At 44.5% G+C, this 16,501-nt stretch overlaps 2 non-coding genes across 2 annotated transcripts; both read right to left on the reverse strand.

Annotated features, from left to right (window-relative positions):
* Positions 1 to 15,153: 15,153 nt before the first annotated feature.
* Positions 15,154 to 15,227, reverse strand: trnat-agu (transfer RNA threonine (anticodon AGU)). The gene has a single exon. It is a non-coding gene; the product is annotated as a tRNA-Thr (tRNA).
* Positions 15,228 to 16,198: 971 nt separating this feature from the next.
* Positions 16,199 to 16,272, reverse strand: trnai-uau (transfer RNA isoleucine (anticodon UAU)). Its single transcript has one exon. It is a non-coding gene; the product is annotated as a tRNA-Ile (tRNA).
* Positions 16,273 to 16,501: the final 229 nt, after the last annotated feature.

Here is a 16,501-nt window from a genome sequence, read left to right on the forward strand (position 1 = left end):
GCGACAGCGGGCAGGAAAAACCCCCTTTCAACGGGAGGAAACCTGCGGCAGAACCAGGCTCAGGGAGGGGCGGCCATCTGCCGAGACCGGTCGGGGGACTCGAATCACTTCTTATCAAATTTCTCTCTTGCTACGACATTTGTGATGTTATGTATTTAGGTATTGGTCTGAAAGAAAAAGACACGAATACCGAGTTGGTGTTCAAAGCCACCATTTCAAGTTGTGCGTTTAAACGGCTTGGTGATGGCTTTGGCCAGCGCAGTGAAAAACCTGACGATGGCAGACGGCTTTTTCTCTTTTGACAGATGTTCAGTCAAGCTCGTTGCAATGAGTCTCACAGCGATGGATTTCTGTAACTCCAGAGCTACTTGAACATTTTCTACACTCCCAAAGACATCGCGCAGGTCTTTGAGGATGTGCTTCTCAAGGTTTTTAAGGTTTCGGGGAGTTATAATAAGCTCTTTATCCTGCAGTTGGTCCCATACTTCTTCCAGCACCCAACTGTGGATGTTCTCAGAGACACAAATGCACATGATCTTTAATTTTTTAGCTATACGGCTAAATAATTTGTAAAGGATTATTTTGATATAAACTTTACGGTGAGAAGCGTCTGGCACAGTTTGGTCAGGTTCTGGCTGGGATGTTGGGACGCTCGTCTGTGGTTCTGACACTGACGCTGCACCACGTAATGCGAGCATCACGCTCTGACTCTGGCTCTCAGCCTGGGTGTGAAACCACCACCTCATGAGTGCCATGAAAACTCTGACCTTTCTGTTGATGTAGGCTCTTCTGAAACGATCAGGAAAAGTTTCAGGTGCCGCGGGGGGAGCGTGGTGGGCGAGCATTTCTGTGAGCTGCTTGGTGAACTCCGGACTTTTGCCCATAGAAATGTTTTTAAAGAGTTTGAGCTCACAGGTTTCATCGTCGCTCAGATCTTCTACGGTCTGAAGCGGAAAATCATCAACCAGCTTCTCCACTGACTCACTGCTTTCGTCCTTCCTCGTGCTCTTAAATGTTGCCCTGATGTTTTTGACCGCGCGAAGAATCGTTGCTTTGGCGAACTGCTTCGCAAAGAACGCTTTAATCTTAGCTGCGGTGTTTTTTAGTGGCTGCTCCAACTTACCTTTAAACGATGCAGGAGTGATAACTTCATCGCTCTCTGAGGAACTTTGAATCTCTGCCTCGACTGAACGAGTGAGCTCTTTTGCAAACTGCTCGCTCTCTTTGATCATTGCTGATTTCAGCTTCTTCGACTCAGGATCTTCAGTTTGATCCACAGCTGGGAAAAGCTCAGCGACAGCCTTTTGGAGGACAAACTCCACAGTTTTCTGAGTTGCCGTATTTAAGCTGTCCTCTGAGCCTATCACGAGTCTCTCCTGTTGGCCATCCAGCTGTTCTTCTGGGACATCTTGGCAGTCTAAAATGTCAGCGTCCACCTCTGAATCAGTGAGGCTGACGGTGTCAGCGCTCCTGCCGACAGACTTCATCATGGAGATGAAAGCTCGAATCATTCTCCCACCAAAATGGATCATTTTGTTCAGTCGATTTGGAGGAATGATGTGCTGGTTTTCTAAACTTAAGCCTGTTTGACTGTCAGCAGACTGAGCAGATTGAACACTCAGCAGAACCTCTTTAACAAAGAGCTGCTCGAAGTTTTTGGTGCTATCCTCGTGGCCGTGATGGTCTGCTTTCAAAGCTTCCACCAAAGGCTCGGGAAGTATGTTGCCCATGTTTTCCAAAACAGCCTCCTCCGAGACTTCAATGTTGGCATTCTGGGCGAGCGTTTGAAAATGCTTCGACGCTATTTCAATGATCTCTATAATGGCCTCAGCCAGAAGAGTCTTCGTGGCGATGTCAGGCTTTCCTGCTTTAATGGAACGCCACTGCTCAGCTGTCATATTTGCAAAGAAGGAATCGATGACAGGACGAAGACGAGCAGCTGTCAGTTCGTTAATGTTCTCAGTATTTATGTTTTCCATTTCTAATGCTTGTATGTTAGAACGGCTTAAATGACTATCTGTTAGCTTTTGAGTTGATCGCGTCTGAAATGGACCTTCCAGGTTGAAAGCGTGTAAAATGCAAGTTGCAAGTTTGTGTTTCAGAGACAGTTCCTGCTCCTATTTATGGCTTTTTTGGCTGATGACGTCAAACAGAAGCTCAAAGGTTCAAAGGCAAGCCGATTACGTCACAGTAAATGACTGTTCCATTGTCCCCGCCCCTAGCGACTGCTTAGCAACCGTTACTATGTACCCTCCGGCAGAGAGTTGTTGTTGATATCGCGATAAAAGTTCCGAGCCACAGAAAAGCCGCTGGATGATTTGAGAGTTTTTCACTTCAGATGCTGAATGAAACGTTACCTGTGACGCGTTAACAGGTGAGAGCAGCCAGCCAATCAGCGTTCGGTTTGCTGCGGAAAAACTCCTTTTAACGGCGTTAGTAACGGAAGCTGTGTCTCAATTCAGGGTCTGCACGCTTGAAGTACGCATTTTAAGTGTGATTACGTCACCGCCACGCGACTACGGCTGTCCCAATCCAAAGTGTACTCCAAATGCGCCGTGGATTTCCCCAAATATCAAGCGTGGTCCGTTGCACGCTTCGTGGTCCCATATATCCCACAATTCATAGCTCGGCGGTGGGTGATCCCAGCATAACTGATCAATGTGACAGATCGAAGCCACGTGTTTTATTCCTGCCATAAACTGCAAACATGTGGGACTTTAAAAGAAATGTTTATATTCATGAGGATTTTTATATTAACAGAACAATGAACAACAGTGAGGAATTATTCATTTAACAGTATTCATAAGAAACACTGCATATTGTTACAAGGACCAATGCATTTTCATTTAAAAATCAAAGTATATATTCATTTACAAGAAAAGGAAATATTGTTTTTCTTTAAACATCTAAATGTCTCACAGAGCTTCTGTTTGGGTTTTGTTAGCTTTTTAGGATGGAGGTGATCGTTTTGAGCGCTATTCTCTGTATTTCCACTGATTCACGTTGAGCCTCCCAGGTCTCGCTCACGTCCGTTTCAGTGTTGTTGTTGTTTTTGGTGTGATAGGTTTTTTCACTGTGCTTTCATGCTACAGCGCTGATGTTTCAAAGGATTCAAACAAAGGCTCAGTCTAGCTACACATTTCTGTCTCCAGTGTAATTGTCATGTTAAAGAATCACACAGAAATATAAACGCTTATATTTGCTCACAGAAAACTAAAACCAGTATAAAATAAAGCCAACACCCCACCGTTACCAGGGTAACCTGCCTCCTCACTGATCTCAGAGACGTTACCAAATATCATCCAAAGTTTGGAAGTCTTGTTGTCAGTGTGGACAAAGCTGTAAGCAGATGTTCTTGACCATCCACAGTTGTTTTCACAGATCATTTCAGCTCCGTCGCTTCTTTAGATGTGATAATGTTTTGGACACTTGTAATGTTTTCACTATCTCTGATGGATCTCTTGTGTTTGCAGCCTGACCTGCAGCGGGATCTCATTTTGTCATTTCAGAGATATCACTTCCAAACTTCCTTATCACACCGACCATCCTCTGGCCTTTTCATCTGATCTGTGCATCTGATGAAGAAATAAACAAAGAAATAAAAGAGCTTGTGAGCAGATGACTGTACTTTTCAGCACCTGCAATTTAAGACTTTATTCAACAAATAAAGTAAAGCGCTATACAAATACATTTACCAAATAGTTCACTGAGCTGTTGTGGTGCGTTTTATTATTATGGTCTAGTACAGGGGTCGCAACCTGCGGCTCTTTAGTCCTTATACTGCGGCTCCGCGTGGTTTGGGAAAATAAATGAGTATTTAGCTGAAGTGTATTTTATTTATGTTTAGTTCTTTTTAACTTGTAGTTCTAAATTGGAAGATTATTGTGATATTGAAATATAAAAATAAAATTATATTCTATTATTTTTTCATCGCTCAAAATAAGCGTCACACTCGTGGAAGCCGGTGTAGCCGCCGAAACGCCCGCATTTATCGAGACTTTCAGCCCCAGGTAGGCCAGTTATGGATGTTCGGATCCACATGATGTCAGCAGCTCCACCGTGAACTATGTTAAAACAAACACGCTCACACAGACGACAGCTTACAGTCCTGTAAAGATGAAAGTGACGCAGACGCTGTGCGCAGAGGTTCAGGAGCAGAAGTCTTATTGTAAACATATCACGACCCGACGATGTTTGCATGAACACGCTTTTCAGCTTCTCTTTATTGACCACTTTTCACACACAGTTGCTGTACGCACACAGCCGGCTGTAGCTTTGCAGCTCACAGCCCGACACACACCAACACAACAGCACAGACGTTAAGGCGGCGAGGCGTGATTGCGGGTGCTGCTCAGGTGCGTCCGCCTCCCCTGCAGCAGCGCTGCAGACCACGCCCCGCCACACACATTAACCAGGTAAAATACATATTTATGCAGAATTTTGCAAATATCTATTTTTAATTTTTCAGCAGCATAGAGCTTTTTTACCAATTATTTTTTAAAAGTCAGGTCAAGGCTCCAACAGCCCAAAGGAGATATAAGGGTGGCGGCTCACAACAGTTTTTGTTTGCTGGATCATTTTAGTTCAGCTTTCCTTTTGTTATATTTCTTTAAGAGTTCAAAATGTGTTAATTACATAATTAAATGTAATTTTCTCTGTAGCACTTCATGGATTTCATAAGTAACACACCTTAGTTGTTCACACAAAGCATAAAGGTAAAAAAAAAACAAACAGTATATGCAGTGTTATCTTCATTTTAGATGTCAAAAAGTATTTGTGGCTCCCAGAGTTTTCTTTTGCATGGAAACCGAGTCCAAATGGCTCTTTGGGTGTAAAAGGTTGCAGACCCCTGGTCTAGGATCATGCTGCTTTTATGTTTGGCTCCTCCCACCATGGTCTGTGGGTTTGAGCTTTTCTTGTCTCTACTCTCTCCAAGCTCTGTGTGTGTTTTCATGCACACATCCATCCAGGCATCCTTTGGCTTTTAAAAGAACAATAATAGTGTGAACAACAAGCTCCCACAGAAACAGATCACAGCGATTGGGCATCAATTAAAATGTTGACAATTAGATTAAACAACTGGTGACAGAAGCAACGACAGCTTGTAAAGTCATCTAGTCAGCTGCTCACGCCCATCCCAGCCTCACCTACTCACAGCAACCCAGCTACAACTCTCTTAATGGCATCATTTCAGTTCTGCTGTTTTGGCTCACGATTGATTTTAAATAATTGTTCTTTCACACACATTATAGTGACAGCATCAACAGCTTAACAGCAAAGTAACCTCGAGAGCTTGAGTACTGACCCACATCTATAAGACTGCAGGCACAACTCGACCTGTTTATACACTCGAAAACAACACCGAAGATGACGTTTAATGAATTTCATTCTTTAGCCGGGATATTTCCTCCACTGACAGAGAAATACCAGTTAGACCACTGTGATGAATACTGGAACACCATAATGCTGCCCAGCAGGGGTTTGCTGGCCCAGAGAAACATCTGTACGATGCCTCCTGATGTCTGCACAAACCCACCTACAGATATAAGAAGAACAGCAGAAATGACACGAACATGCTGCAGATGTGGGATTCAGAGCAGGATGTGGTTTGTACAGTGACAGTTACCCATGTCAGACATGATGGTCACAAAGAGTGGAAGGCCCACAGCTGGTTCCCAACCCACTGACCTGTGTTTTGACCCTGTGAGCTATCAGGGCTGTTCCATTACAGGATTACTTTGAGCTGCTCAATTCCTCAATAAATAGAAATGAAAATATGTTTTTGACATTAGTTGAGGTCTCCATACTTGTGCTCCGGTCCACCAAGCTTTACTTCCACCTGCTTGTTGTTCAGCTTGATCCCAGTGTGTTTAAATCCCCACCTCTGGTCTCCGTCTTCACGCTGTCGTGTAAAGTCCACACAGACTGAAACTGCCACTCTGACTTACTGTGGGCAGAAACTTGTACATTTCATGTCGACTCATCAGCTTCTCTTGGTTGTTTTTGTGATTGTGTTGCTGAGAAGCAGCTTTGTGTCTCCATCAGCATCTCTTCAGAGCGAGGATGAGTGCAGGAAGCTTTCATGCCCGTCGATGAAGCTCCGGCTCTTTAATCAGTCTTTCTCCACAGGGTCCCTGTAGCTGGGATGGACCCTCCTGTCCTGTTTCTGGATCTCAGTGGGACGCTGGCCGGAGGACTGGAGGCGCTGCTCAGTGGGGAAGATGAAGACCTTTGACCTCCATATTGTTAAACACTACGAGGAGGCTGTAAAACGACTTTTCCCTCAGGTTTCTTCTTCCTGTTTTAGAGATCATTAAAACTACCAGATGCAGATGGAGGGAAATCTCGAGTCATTTCCTTTGGATGTGTTCCAGGTGAAGCCGAGGCGTCCCGGGACTCAACTAGGGCTGGGTATCGTCACTGATTTCTAGAATCGATTCAATTCCGATTCACAAGGTCCCAAATCGATTCGATCCACGATTCGATTTAATTCGATTTGAATCTGGGAAATTTTGACAGTCAGAAATATTATAATTCAGATCAGTACATTTACATATTTTTGTATCTATAAAAAGGAAGCTGACACATTATCAAAGGTGTGAGCATCACAGCAGAGGCCTTTGTGTCAAAGTAGCTGAAGATAAAACACAGAAAAACATGAAGGTGATTTTTCCTGGCCTGGATTTTATAAAAATATTCTGCAGTACATCAAAAACAAAAGAAAACCATTAATCAACACATGAACATCACCTCTGACGTTACAGCGGTTTTATTAGAGACACAGCGTTTTGCATTTTGCATAATTTTAAAAAGTTAAAATTTGTTCAGCATTGAACGACAGAAATTAGGTTTTCTTTTCGGAAGTATATAAAACGAAGAAAAAACGTCGGCGACAGCCTGTAAACAACGGTAGACTTGTGCGTAACAAGCAAGCGAATAATGCAGAAAACAGATTTTTAGACGGGAAACTGTTGTTGAAGAGAGAGAGAGAGAGAGAGAGAGAGAGAGAGAGAGCTGTGCATCCTGGTCAAAGCAAAACAATAAAAGTCAGAGTGAACTCATGACGATGTTTATGTGATGCATAGTTTGGATCTTCTTTTGCTGCTGGTTCGGTCAATATTGTTTGGAGAGACATCAAACTAACAGCTTTACAATCAGCGCATAAAGGGCGTGAACACAAAGCGCCGACCCGCCCACAGATCAGAATCAGCGAGCTGTCGGCTTTCAGCCCCGACCGTGAGAAAGTCACATCTCACTGATTCTGATCCGTCTGTGGGTCGCGCTGTGTGTTTACGTCTTTGTGCAGAATCCGTGTTCCTGCTCTCAGTTACTGTCTTAGCTGTTTGGTGGTTGTTGAAATTTTGTGAGATTTCACCAGAGATTCTGGCATTTCAGGCAAAATAAATTTATATTAGAAAATCGATTCAGGATTTTAATGAATCGATTTCACGTTATCCAAGCTAGAATCGATTTTAATCGATAAATTGATTATAAAAACCCACCCCTAGACTCAACGGTCCACGAGCGCTCTCAGCTGAGTCGTGTGGCGCCCGCTGACCAGAGAGTAGCTGACAGTGCGCAGGGCGGTGCAGATGGTCCTCAGGAGACGCATCTGTGTCAGTGTTACTGGAAGACAGGTGTGGCGTACAGCACAGCAGGCTGAACCAGAGGGGGTGGAGCAGGCTCTGCCCCCTGACCTGAGTGATCAGCAAGGCTACAAGCTGCTACTGCTGAGGCTGCGGGAGGAGGAGGTGACGGAGCAAACTGTTCTCCATCAGGCATCATCCTGACCACCTTCTCTGCATCTATTATTATTATAGGATATATTGTACAGTATAAAGCGCCTGGTGTTGTTATTTGGGGCTATATGAATAAAATTGAATTGATTACAGGACATCTGTCAAACCACACAGTAACTCCTTAAACTACTTTTTACTGCCATTTAAAATTCTGTGATCACTTCTAGGTTTTGTTTGCATGGATGAGGCGAGGTGGTGCTCTGTCCTCCTGCACCTCTCATGTTTCATCCTCAGGAACTGTGGCCACATTTAATCCGAGCACACAGAGGAAGGAGAGGACAGTGCTGCGTGTGATTATTTAGAGTCAAGCCGACAAAGGTCCTACGTTGACTTTAATGAGGATGTTGTGGTTCAGGGTCAGAGCAGGCGGAAAATATTAACATGCAAATGATTTAGGAATTTAATCTCTAAAAGAATAAAGCAAAATGTAAATATTTCCTCCTGAATGCAGCGAAGCAGAAACATAAAGAGGAAACGATCTATGAGCTGAATGTGCATCAGTGCAAAGAAACGCTGCTTTAGGAGGAGCGCAGAGATATCCAGGGTGGCCTGCAGGCTCACATATACAGTTACACAGCATGCTGATGACAGGCCAGACTCTATATATAACATGTGCACATATATGTCACAGTATTTATGGCTGCTTCACACGCACAGCCAGCATGTGATCACGTGTGAGAGGAGCCGAGGAGGCTTTAAAGAACTGTGCCTTCAGATCTGACATCATCTCCTTTATTTCAATGATTGAAGACTAAACTTCAGGTTTAGTTCTGCCTCAGAGACACGTCCTCAGTGTAAAGACAATAAACTGTTATTATCTCTGTTTATAAAGAAGTTGAAGACTGCTGAGAGCATGAACATGAAATCACAGTGATGTGAGGCATAAGGAGAGAAATCTTCACGGGTTAACCAAAACCAACGTCTGTGAAACTCAGAGATCCACGAGTGGATTTTACCCACAGTCTGAACACTGAAACTGAAACCTGACCCAAGCTCAGTGTCACGATCACTAAAGGAGGGGCGGCGTGCCGGGGATGGCACGGGTCATCCTGGCTCCACCCTCATGTAAATAATCACAAAGTTTAATTTAAAAAAAGAGTTTAGTTTCACCTGACCTGGACAGCTGTAGCTCTACCTGGACCTCATGCACTCCAGTAATGATGCTACGATAAGATAAATAGGGTTTGTGCAGCAAGTTCTGCTCATTTTTACTGCTACAGCAGATTTGCATGATTTAAAGTCCAAAATAATCCTTCTTTATCTCACACTGAGCCTCATCCCAGCTGAAACAAGCTGTTTTAGCCCCTCCCCCTTAATCAACTTTAAACCAGAGGTGGGTGGAGCTTCTGTCCCTGACCATCTTAGGGATATCCCTTCTTTATGACATCATTCAGATCCAAGAGTAGAGAAAGCTGTGATAAACTGAGTGTGTTTGGGCTCACAGTGATCACAGCTCCGAGCTCATTACTGTGAACATGAAACAGGAAATGAGGAAAACAGAAAAGATCCACTTTAAACATTTCAGCTCTTCTGTGCAGCAGCCTGAGCTCTTACCCTGTTAAAACAGCACATAACCAGGAGACGTATCCTCAGACGCTACATCAGATACCACAGAAACACCACAGTAACTGCAGGAGGAGCAGACGTGTAAGGACGGAGTACCAACGGAGTAAAAGAGCAAAACCTCCCCGAGCCAATCGCAGCTAAAGTACCGTGTCTGCCATGATAAGGCTTCGTCTCCTCTAGCCTCTATAACATTTGGCCCGCGAAGCCAAATTACTATTAGAGCTGGCCTACTGATACAGCTTATATCTATCTATCTATATATATATATATATATATCTATATATATATATATATATATATATATATATATATATATATATATATATATATATATATATATATATATATATATATATATATATATATTGTTTAGTATTAAGCTTTGTTTGTTCCATATTCAGTTTTTCAGCAAAACGTGTTTGAGTCCATAAGAAAATATTGATTCTTATATCTGGAGGAATAAATATATTTCAATAAATATTAACGTTAGCCCGCGACTTTGTTCCAGTTTTGAATTTTGGCCCACTGTGTATTTGAGTTTGACACCCCTGATCTATAATGTCCAAGTCATAGACTGTACATAAAAGATGGACACTGCCATCCTGCAATCAGCCACGTGTTTCTTCGCTCTGTATTTAAAGCTGTTATTTTTTAATCTATTAAGCTGCATTAAAACGAATAAAAAGTAGTTTTATACCTGCTGAAATACAATGACTCTCCACATCAGGTACTGAAACGCAGCAGAAATGATTACCTGCTGATCAGGGTGGATTATTTAAGGTTCAGCTTCATGTTCAGAAGCAAAGTTTCTTATGCAAAAGTCACACAACCTGCAGTGTGTGTGTCAGATCTGAAACTACTGAATTGTCAGGATTTGTTAATGTTCCGACGATTCTCTCGGTTAATACGTTTTGTTGTTTTGCACAGAACAAACTCAGTAATCATAACAATAAAAAGTCTTTGGTGCAGAGCCCAACGACGAGATGACAGATGTTCCATCAAAATGAGCAGAGAAATGAATCCACCCCCAGCCACAGCTCTGAGTGGGGGAGTGAAACCTGTCACTGCCTCTGTGACCTCCACATCACAGCAGACGGGCTCCACTGTTTGCACTGGGATGGAAACAGCCGTCAGCTGACTGGGGGTTTACTGGGAGTCTGAGCCAACAGAATCACTGCACATGTGACCAGTCTCTGCTGGAGCTCTGTTTAATGCTCACACCCTCCATCAAACACCAACACAAACCTGTGCAGCTGTTAACACGGCTGCAGAGGTGTTGATGGAGAACAGTCCCATCAAAGTGCTGACACTGAGCCACAAAGACCATCAGCAGTTATTTGATTGATCCTATAAAGCCGATCAGATCTTTGAGCCTTGATCCAGTTTAAACAAGTGAGTTATAAAGTCATCCTCCACCTGTGCAGGTGTCACGAAGGGGGATTATCTTTAGAGACCAAAACAGGTTTTGTATCAGGCTTTTAACACGCAGATTTTAACATGGGAGTCTATGGCACTGACTCACTGCTGGAGCCCCTGCTGGACGTTAGAGGAACTGCAGCTGGGTTAAAAACTGAGGTGACGAAGCTTCAATACAGCGATCTGGTTTCCACTGTGAGTGTGTTTGAGTCTGAGAGTATAAAACAGTGACTGTTAGCACAGCAGCATCCAGTGGACAACGTGATAGAAACCAGAATGTGTCTGTAATCAGATTAAATCACTATTTCATGCTTTATTTTGTTTCCAGGGTAAACCAGTGCTAACTGGTGGATCGGTGTGAGTGTTGACCCAGTTGCTGCATGCTGCTGACATACAGAGTTATCTTTAGTCGATGATGATGAGGAGGATGATGGCAGCTGCTCTGATTAGCAGCGGTTGCCTAAGAACGGCGTGGACTGTTTACAGAGTGTTTGAGGAACATTTGGCAAACGTCTCGCAGAGAGCGGAGGACACAGAGAAAACTGAGCGCTTACTGAAGAGCCTGAGAGACATCAGCGAGGTCCAGAACCAGGCAGAGCTGTCAGGGCCGCAGCGTCAGTCCAGGTACCTTCATAAAGACACCCATAGTTACTGCACTTTCCGAGGTCACTTTGAATCCTTTTACCCCGATGAGCTGCTCACACTCTGTGTCAAAAACCTGACATGATGTCAGCTACACAGCACAGGTCCTGGTCTGGGACAAAGACACAACTGGTTTCTTTAGATTTTGCTCCCAAGGAGCCGGAATAAAGTTAAAGTTAAAGTTCTCCACCTTTCTAAAGATTCTTTGGTCCAGTCCTTGTACCTGACCTATCAGAGGGGTGTTATTAGGCCACTTAACTCTGACCTATGAATCATTAAAGCATAAAAAGACTCCTACCTCAAGTAACCAGTTTTGAGCCAATAAATGAGAGACGACTCAGCAAAGAAGCGTTTTAGATGGTGTCTTTAGGCTCTCTGTTAGCAGCAGCCTCTCACACAAGCATCTTCTGTTTCCATTTCTTTATTGGATTTGTGAAAAATGCCAAAGATGACACAGTTTGACACGTGATGATGATGATTCCCAAAGAGCTGTTAGCTGAAACTTGGCATATCTCAACATGCTGTGCAGCGTGTCCCTAAAATATTAAGGAAACTGGACAGAAGAAGAAGAAATGTGAGACCTAAAAACTCCCTGTAGATGAACAATATCTGAAAGTCACGTCTTTCATAAATGTGTCAGTGAAGGGAAACAGGAGGAAAGGCTGAGGTCTGAAAATGACACAAGAACCGAAGATGAGCGGAACAGGTGTGATGGAGAGATGGAGCCACATCGTGGTCAGTTTGTACGAGGAGGTGAGGAGGAGGTCCAACAGCCATCTGTGAAGCTGGTGGAGGCTCTGTCATGGTTTCAGCTGCAGCTCAGTCAGAGCTGTTGGAGATCTTTGATAAACTGATGAATCACAGAGTCTGATCCACCACGCAGGAACATCTGGAAACATCTGACTGACAGCAGCTTCCTGTTCCAGCATGACAACGATGCAAACACACTGTCAGTGAAAGCACACCTGGATCTGATAACACACAGCAGGACACCATCAGTCACGGATGGCAGAGCAGCCCTCAGCTGAGGAGACGTCTTCCTGAGGAGACGTCTTCCTGAGGAGACGTCTTCCTGAGGATCCTCTCAGAGCTGACAGACAGCTGCTCACACTGAGGGAAGGATGAAGCTGCTGCTGGTTTCTTCCTGTGCGGCTTTAATAAAGTCACAGTTACTGTGGATCGTCTCTCCAGCAGGAAGACAAAAATCCAGAAACTGGAAACAAGCAGCTAATCCCAGTGAGAAATATGTCCATGTGACCGCTGTCGGCTGCTCCTGCTTGGCCTCTGCAGGGTGAAAACACAGTTTCTCGACCCCTCCTGTGGAAATGCTGTGCAGCAGGCTGAACGTGGATTTGTGAGTCTTTTATTTGCTGTAAAGTGACTCAGTAAATAAAATAATGATGCAGGAGAGCAGGAGGAGAACAGACTGAATACGAGGGAAATCAAATCAAACCCAGAATGCAGAAGTGCAAGAACAAAACCAAGCTCAAGGCCTCCTGAAAAAAGAAGAAGAACCAAAATGAAATCAGAGAATAATGAAGCTCAGGACCAGGACATCTCCGGGTCTTTGGTGCCTCTTCTGGTCATTACAACACAGAGAACATCTGACTAGTGTTCATTAATGGGGATTTCCTATACCTGTTCAAAGTAGTACACTGTGCACGCACGCAGCGAGGGAATGTCTAGACCCGCCCCCCCAGGAGTCGAGCTGCTTGCATGTGATGTCTGCTCAGTGACAAAGTAAACAAAGCTGCCAAGGAATCATGAATCCAGCGTCGTCACTACACATCAGACAGGGACGAGATTGTCATGATTGTTGATCTGCAGTCTGTGCTGCTGCCTGTGGTTGTGTAACTGTCAGCACCTGTGACGGGTCTGAAGGTCACAACACACAACGAGCACACAAAGTTAAAAGTGCTGCGTAATCCCCCACGCTTTCTCTATTTATACACACACACGTGCACGCACACACGTGCATGCACGCACACACACACACACACACACACACACACACACTGCTGGTGTAATACGCTCAGTCATGAGTCACTGGAGAGGAGACAAACTAAGTGTGTGTGTCTCTGTGTGTGTCTGTGTGTGTTTTGATGGATTGAAGGTGTTGCTGGAAATATTTTGCAGAGCTGGTGGAAGATATTTGCGAGGTGGGCGGGGCTTGGCGTCAGCATCATGGAAATGCCTGTCTGAGCTCCTCTGGAGGACTTTGATTGATCCTTCGTCACATGTGCACAGACTCACTGTCCAAACATCCACCACAGTCAGTGAGAACCTTATAATGAAGAAGACGAGGGAGGAAGCAGCTCAGTGAGTTTGACCCAGCAGTCATCTTATTTGAACCTAGATCAGCCTGACGCAGCCTTAAGTTTCACATTTCTGAGCAGAAGATTCAGAAATGTTACTGAAAATGAAACAAACAGTCTGAGATTCAGCAGCAGACACTCCTCAGAGCTTCTCCCAAGCAAGCCGGTCCTGAGTAAATGTGATTCTAATGACTCGTATGGTGATGATGCAGAAAATAAAGGAGTGTGTTACCTCAGCCAGGACAGGGAGATCTCAGCTTGTGGATCAGGTGGCAGTCAGAGGCCTCTGCAGTCTGACGCTGGGTTAGCAAAGCTCTCTGTAGGGACATTAAGTTTCTACTAAAAGTAAAAGAAATAAATTTTTTTAGTCAAAATCGTGCCTGGAGTGGTGAGTCACGGTGCACAGCATTAAACTGATGATGTCAGGAGGATCACATGACCTGTGAGTCATGTGACCCTGCCCTTTAACACCTGGGAGAACGGTGACGCTGCAAGAAGGCGATAGAAAGTCAAAGAAGCTGTGTCATGCTGGACCAGCATTACACACACACACACACACACACACACACACACGCACACACACACACACACACTGCAGGAGACCGATGTGCTGCGACACGAGCCAGGCTGTCGTGACTCAGCACTGAGTCTTTAGATCTCTTCCTCGTCTCTCTGCTCCTCAGCCTCAGCTTCGTCTTCCCCTCGTTTCTGCACATTCGAGGCCTCAGTGTCGGCATTTTGGTCGCCTCTTTTTTCCCTCTGACTCTCGCTGCTCTCCTTCCGCTCTCCTGAATTAGCAAGAAAACAAACAGAGCTTAAAGCTCAGATTAATAACTGACCGTCCTCACAGACTCTCAGGGTACAATAAATGTTGGAGCCTTTTAACTGCAAATGATAGAAACAGCCGAGCGATGCAGTCCAGGATGGAGCTGTGAGTTCAGTCTCATAGTCAGCTGGTTTAGTTTCAGAGTAAACTGAGTGTTTTCATCCGCACGAATCACAGCTGACTTTAGGCTAATCTGGATTAAATCCCTGTGACCAGCTTTGCAGGTGTGCATGTGCACCTGAGCTGGTTAAAGCGCCGGTCTAATAAGGGTTCGAATCCTAGCAGCGCCTCAGAGGCTTGTTTCTTTGGTTAGATGAAGAGAGTGAACAGAGAGGATGCTGGGTAAACAGAGCTCGCTGTGTTTATAGGGTGGTGGGAGTGTGTTTGTTCTGTGTGAGGCTTCATTCACTGCGACTGGACACAAAGGCTCCTCTGTCTGACGCCTGAGTGTGTGTCTGTTTGCACAGAGGCACTTATGAGGACCCGTGACAGCGTCTCCACAGACGTCCTCCGCTCTGTTACAGTGACAACTGCCATCGAACTGCTTTCTTTACTGCGTTAGCTTAAACTTGGAAAAAGTGCAGCACCAAGGCACTGCTGGGATTCGAACCCAGGATCTCCTGTTTACTAGACAGGCGCTTTAACCATCTAAGCCACAGCGCCTTGCATGCATGTGGGTCACATGACCGCCTGCAGGAAGGTGTGGCCTTAAAGCTGGTCAAACTGTTTTCTGACTTCAGTTTCAGACGACTTTGCCTCAGAAGAAAAGGTGAACGGCCCACGGTCACCTCCCACCTCGCCGCCACGGTCACGGTTAAACCTCCGTCAGCCTGTGTGTTTGGTAAAAAACAGAATGTAACTGTAAAGGCTGCTGATGTTGGGCAGAAACATTATAATTAATGCAAACTGATCAGTTAATAAAGCTCAGTGTCAAATTAGAGAGGACATGTTTATGGTCTTCACAAGGACTCGATAGGAGGCTGATAATAGTGCAGCAGCTGTTTATAATAATAATAATGATAACAACTACATTCAATATTTAGTATTTACTGCTGTTTACACTTAGCTAGATTAATGCGATGGTGTTGTGTTTAGTATGTTGCTCTGTTTTTTTTTGCTTGTTTCCTCTTCTTTCTCTTTTTAAGTGCCCTCTCTCACTGTCCCTCTCCCCTTCTGTTTTTCTTTTCCTTCCTCTTTCTTTCTCCCTTTCCGATCCCTCAGTCATGTCTGTCCCGTCTGTAACAACTGAAAATAAAATAAAAATAAATAATAACAATAAAGGTCGATCAAATGGACCAATACGGCCGTGATGATCCATTTGGCAAAGTAAATCTACTGGGTCTCCTTGTTGGTCTTCAGACAACAGTTCTGACGGCTAAAGAACCAAATGGGACAGGAAAAAAATGTCTCCTCTGTTAAGGACCTAATAAAGGAAGCACTTTCCTTAGACGTGCAGATGCTTTATGGTGACTTGTGTCAGACGGGGTCCACCTAAACACACCAACTCTCTGATCTCTGTGTTAGTGTGGGAGGTTGTGAGGCATCCACGATTTAAACTGGGGTAAAACCAGCACTCAAACCAGTAAAGGACACCAGTACAGCTTTAGGGGACCACACTCTGACAGCTCTGACTGAGGCATTGCTGGGATTTGAACCCAGGACCTCCTGTTTATAAGACAGGTGCTTTCACCTGCTCAGCCACAGCGCTGCAGTCAGCTGACCTGACAGCTGGTCATCAGTCAGGATTCATCTCTGCTGTAAAGTTGGACTCGTTGAAAATACGCAGATATTTTGAACGTGACATCAAAGTGCTCGTTAAGACAGCAGCTTTCCTTAGGAGGAAAACCCTTCTGACCAATAAGACGCCGATGTCACGACTGTGATTCTGGACGTATTAACAGTGACATCATCAGTGATTGTGTCACTGTGCAGGTCAC

Source organism: Neolamprologus multifasciatus, chromosome 13 (assembly GCF_963576455.1).
Source record: "Neolamprologus multifasciatus chromosome 13, fNeoMul1.2, whole genome shotgun sequence".
NCBI lineage: Eukaryota > Metazoa > Chordata > Actinopteri > Cichliformes > Cichlidae > Neolamprologus > Neolamprologus multifasciatus.